Source organism: Accipiter gentilis, chromosome 23 (genome assembly GCF_929443795.1).
Source record: "Accipiter gentilis chromosome 23, bAccGen1.1, whole genome shotgun sequence".
NCBI classification, from domain to species: Eukaryota; Metazoa; Chordata; class Aves; order Accipitriformes; family Accipitridae; genus Astur; species Astur gentilis.
In genome coordinates this window covers 11,825,935-11,831,934 of record NC_064902.1, presented here as the reverse complement: position 1 = coordinate 11,831,934, position 6,000 = coordinate 11,825,935, and positions in this window count along the sequence as shown.

Sequence of the window (6,000 nt, the reverse complement as noted above, 5' to 3'; positions counted from 1 at the left end):
CTTCTGCTTCTCCTCTTGCTTTCTCTGCGATTGTATCCACTACACAGAGGGTTTATTCCTCCTCTCTGGTTGTGCTTTCTCTTGCCTTTTGTGAACATGTTTCCGCCTTTCCCTTTTTCTTCCCCATTCTTTAGATTTTCTTTCTTCTTCTGCATGCTTTCTTTTCCTGTTTTGGGGTATTTTCCATTCTTTTCTTCCTCTTACCTGGCTGGCTTGCCACCCTCCCTTGCAACATCTGCTCCTTGCTCATCGGCCCCTTTCCTTCAGCCCCTTCTGCCATCTCCTTATCCCCCCAGTGCTGTATCTCCGAAGTGAGATGGTCCAGCCCGAGGGACAGCAAAGCGCAAACAGATTTGCTGTATTGCTCCATTGTAGACCTCCTCTGCTTGGGCTCCTCCTCGGCAGCAGCGAAGCACCAGGCTCTCCGCTCGATGGCTCGGCGACCCCCCCGCACCACAGGAGTGCGGTGGTCGCTGGTGGGGCCGTTACCAGAGGCTGGAGAAGTTGGGTCTTGATTTCTCTGCGGGGAAAATCTCTGCTTGCACGACCCCCAGCAGCCAGAGCAATAGTGAAGAACGAAGTTGGGGCACATGAGATAGATATCCCTCCTTTACTCATTTAAATATTCTTCCAGTTGGGAAGAAGTGATGCTGAGCACTGCCCACGCTGGTGTGGTGAAAGCAGGGATGTGGGTTTATTTTGTTAGGCAGTCTGCACCTTCTCCCATGATCCATTCAGACCCCGTCACCCTAAAAACATTGGGGTTAATCAACTCGGACAGGAAACTTGCCACAGATGCAGAGGTGCTGCAGTGAGTGATTCAGCTGAGGGTGGTCTTCGTTCTCGTTGGAAGTGGACAATACTCCCGTACAGCAGTAAGGCTCCTGTGCTGTGGGTCAGCTGGGGTCCAACATCACAGCGCTCACAGCCCCACACATCCTGGTGTCGCTTGTTGTAGGATTGAGCCTGATGAAACCCCATTCCTGACTGTTCAAGCCCACTCTTAGTGGTTAAGGAATATTCCCTGCTGTCTTTTCCGGGCCGCATATTTCTCTAGACTTTTCCAGAGTGTGCGGCCTTACTCTGCTCCTCCAGACAGTCATGCCTTGCCCCGGAGATGGCTGCCTCTCGGTGGCAGGTGAAGTGGAGTAGTTGAAGCACTACTAGGCTGGGCCACTGTAAATTATTCTTTATCGAAAATGAGCATTGCAAAGTTTGACCCCCTTCTTTTTTTTCATGTAGGAATACTTCTGCAATTTAATTAATTTTTTTTTTTTTTTAATATCTCTCTTTCCAGACTCTTTATTTGAGCCCCACTGCCTGCGATCCCTGTGGGGTGAGGGGAGGAGGGCTGAGTGACAGGCTAATAACCTGCTCCGGCTCTCGCTCCAAGCCCAGTGGCAGGTGTCCCAGCGCCCCTATTGAATGCCACCAGCCAAAAAAAAAAAAAAAATTATCAACAATCTTCCTTCAACAATGATTTATTATTGCCATAATTTGCCTTGGTACAATGAGCTGCGGAGCGTATTTCTGCACCCGGCTGACAGGGATTTGATGGCTCCAGGTTCCTATTTTATTTAGTCTTGAGCCTAATATGATTTGGTTACCCTCGCCCCCTCCTTCCCATCCCTCTCCTCCCTCCCCACCCAACCTTTTCTCATTTTGTTTTGTTTTCTATGAGTGTGTGTTTCGCATAACCCTGGGCCGGCTGACAGCGCTTGTAAAAACCAGAAGTCGATCTTGCAGTGGCTTTTCACCATTAATCAAGCTGCCTGGAATTGGAAAGTAACACTGACAGGCTTTTATCTTGGAGAGAAGGAGGATGGCAGATGTATTTTATGGTGGATGAGCCTTCACGGCTTCTATTAGACTGGGACTTCAGTGGTACAAGGTGGTGGTTTGGGGGAGGAGGGGAGCGAGGGGGAGGAGAAGCCGGGGAGCAGCCTATAGATAAATAGATCCGTCAGTCAGGCGATGTGGAGGTCTCCAGGCGGCCAGCCATTGTAGGTGACAGAAAAGGCAATCAAAGACAAAACAAATCAAAAGGTACATCTTATCAGCAGCAGGCCAGCTGGACTTCCACCGCACTCGGAGGCCCCGCCGAGGGCAGGAGAAATTAATCGTGCTGTCGAGGCCAGAGAAATTGTCGCCGCTGAAGGTCCAAGTTCAGGCGAGCGGAGGTGGCCAACATTAAAGGAGAAGGAGAGCGGGGGGCGGGAGGAGAGGAGCGAGGAAGCGAGTGCCGCCGTCCCACCACCTCTCTCCCTCCCTCTCTCCCCCGGCCGCCGCGGGCTCCTGACAAGTGCATTCATCGTGCGATGATAGCTCGGCACCTATGATTGGTACCTTTAATAATATAGCCCTCGCTCAGCTGTCACCCTGAAAGAACAATTTTTCCTCCCGCTTTCCTCGATGCAAAGATACATCTGTAATGAGAAGGGTGACAGAAAGTGGGAGCGCGGGGAGCCAAGGAAAGTTTGGAAGAACATTAATCAAAAAGTGAAGCTGGAGGTGATGCCGGCTGCTCGACGTGCCCGTGCCTCCAGCGGGGAGCCAGCGTCGGGTTTGAAGCTCCTGTCGTGTTCCCCGGCCCGCAGCACTTCGGGGTGCCCTCAACGCGGGGAGAGGGATCCTTCACCCGCCCTCGGAGAGGAGCAACTTTGAAAGCCGCCATCCTCCTGCACGGCAGAGCTGGTGGTGGCGGGAGGGACCAGGGAGTAGCCCCTGGCGTGGGGAGTCCTCGGTGTAAACCAGCACAACTCCGTTGTGCGCAGTGGATTTACATCGGAGTAAGTACAAAGGGACTGAGCTCTCTCTTGCTTCCTCAGCCTGGAGGCAGTGAGTTCCCTTGCAGCAGAGACCTACTTGCGTCCTGCTCTGGGTAATCGGGACTCCATCCTTTCCATCCCACCAGACTCGATCCCCGTTCCACTCCTTAGCAGTGCTGTGCGGGAACTGCCCCATTTCCCCAAAGGAGGAGTTTTGCCTTCCAGGGCATGATGCCTTCATCTCCGGGCTGCGGTGTGGCTGGCCCCTGGCCCATCGTGCTCTTGTGGCTCACCTGCATGGAAGGTGCTTGTGTGTTAGTCCAAACCCCGAAGCCTCCCCGAAGCCCCGAGTTAGGGACCGAGTTGCAGCGTTGCGTTGCTCAGAGCCGCTGCCCAGGTGTGCATCGGTACCCAGCCCCGCGCCGCTGTGCCCGGGGCCGTCGCGGGGTGGGGGGTCCGAGGGCTCCCATTGCAGCCACCCAGCGCCACGCACGCCCGTGAAATCGCCCCGTTGTCAGCCCCTCTGAGCGATGGTGCCTGTCCTGGGGAAGTTTGTGGGGGGTATATTCCACCGGCGGTGTAAAAGAGACGCCGGCAGCCCTGCACGGGCAGGCTGGGGAGAGCAGCAGGCGTGTACATCTGTGGGAGGCATGGAGGGGATTCATGTTTGTTGTAGTTAAGGAACACGTCTATTTCAATTTAAGGGGTAAGCAATGACGTCCTTGAATGCAGTTATCTCCTGTGGTTTTTAGCAGCTTTCCAGGCTGCCGGCTCTGCTCTGCGGTTGTCAGTCCCTCCCTGGGACAAAGCCTTTGGGCTTGCATTCTTTAGCATTAGCGTTTGGCAGTCACTTCTCTCATTCTGTGTATTCGCTCCCTTGTACCTACAACAGATTTGCTAATCTGCATCTGTTTTTGTTTTTATCCTAATAAAAGTGGGGATTATAAGCAGACCTGGATCAAACAGGTTTGTCTGTAAAGGCTGGGGGTGCCTGTCTCTGTGGCCTGTCATCTCAAATCCCAGAGGATCAGAAGGAAAGCAGGGAGGGTTAGGCAGCATCTCAGAAAGAAGTAGTTTGTTCTAGATGGTTTCCAAAAATTGGGCGGTGATTACTTTCTGCCTTCTCTATGAAAGCAGATAACTTCTGCAGACAGTAGTCGGCGGGTGTGTGAACCATATGGATAAATGTTGGTAATTAGTGGTGATGAAAGTAGCCCTTGAGGAACATTTCCCTCATCCACACCAAAAAGTTGAACCCAGAATGGATAAGCACAGCTCATGCGGGGAAGCAGAACTCCGTGCAGACCTCCTTAGCAAGAACACACGGAAGAGGAAACGGATCCCGGACAGTTGGCTTGGTCTGTCCATCCAGGAGCTTCGGAGGGTGCTTAAAGGATGAACCCTTCACATATCCTCTGCAAAGATGAGATAGATGCGGTTTGGTGGTGCTAAAATGAGGAGATAATGCTTTTGCCTGGTAACATTTTCTGCAGTCTGTAGGCTGGTGTCTCCTTGGCTTGGAGCTGTTAGAATAGGGACCTCTAACTCAAATGTCTGAGACGATTTTGAAAACTAAACAAGTGACCCCTGAGCTTCGCTGAGACTTGTGCTCCTTCTAGATACTGAGGTTCTTTGGGAAAAACATGAACACAACATCTACATTCCTGAATTTCCACTAGTGCTATCAACCTTAGCAGGAAAGCATCTGTACATCTGAGCCTGGGTTTTGCAGAGGTACTGCACATTTTTAACTCATGTGCCTGTCATCTGTAAAACATAAGTTCCCAAAGTAATGGATGCTGGTGAACTGTTACCAAGAGGATGACTCATTGAAGACTGCAGCGTAAATCAGGAATAGAGTTGGGTCTTGAGATATCAGGGTGTGACTCCTGAATTCATTTCAGCCATTACTTCTCCAGGGGAAGGATGTGCTCTATGTGCAACCCAGGCTTGGCTTCATGCTTTGAGAGCTTATCGCAAGTAATTGGCTGTATCTCCAGCATTACTGCATCTACAGGGGCTTGTGAGCTGGATGACGCGGAACTGGCAACAAACCTCTGCCAGGTGATTGCATCCAAATCAACGGGAACATGGGAAGCAAATTCTTTTCCATTGCATTTATCACGCTGACGTTGCTGTCTAGACTTGGCCTGAACGCCAACTTTTGGGGGCTAAAAAGCCAGGTCTGTTAGGGAATCCTGCACAAACATCCTACATGCTGCTGAAACAGTCAGTCCCTTATCCCCTTTATGAAAGACCCTCACAACTACAGTCCTGAGACATGTGATGATGCTGACATGCGACACATACAGTGCAACCTGCGTGCTGAGAAGCTGTTATTTAACATTGTAACGCGCTGCTTGGGCAGGTAGAGAGTGTGGGAGGCAGAGCCAGGCCCAACAGCCTCAGCTAAAAAATGGACAAAATGACGTTTTGCGAAGTCCATCCTCACTGTCTAGATCCCCAGCAGCCTCACTGCAATCGGTGCAGGTTTGTAACGATGTAAGTGGAGCCAGGGTTCCATTCATAACGTAAATATGGTGAATTATAAAACACAGCAGGTTTCAAAGTGCTTTCTTGGCATGTGGTTCATGTCTTGCTAACTCTAACTCTGAGGTATTGCACCAAAGAACTAGACACTCCATGAAGTCTAACCAGAGAGGTTGTCACCCTGGGCAAGATGCATTTAAACGTGAGATGAGGTCATGTTTGCATCATATTTATGGTTATGGCAGAGCACAGATACGTTGCAGTGTTTGATTGCTTTTACAGATGGGATCAAATCGTCCCTTAATTATATTAAAGAAATCAGGTTATGAGCTGGCTGCTGTAGCACCATTCCACTAAGATGATTATGAACAATTTGGTCCTGTCTGCAAACATCTTAATGAAATGGGGAAACTACTCAATGTAGTTGAATTTGCAGTGTAGAAATGACTCAGTCTTTGGTCTCCTGCTCTTACTACTACTTATAACTTCTTAAAGCACCAAAGGTCACAGGATAGCAAGCCCACCTCCACCCTTGCCATGCACTGCCTAGTGTTCTTGCTCTGCTCCCCAGCAGCAAGCAGAGCCCTTGAAACCTGCCACATCTCCTGGACCTGGGTAGGGCTGAAAGATCCCGAAGTGATTGTCTCTGCTCCTCTCTGGCTCTTGACGTAGCAGGAGCTGAACTGTGCGCAGGGTGTTACTACGACTGCTATGTTCACGGTTGCCCCGTGGGGTGTTCTGG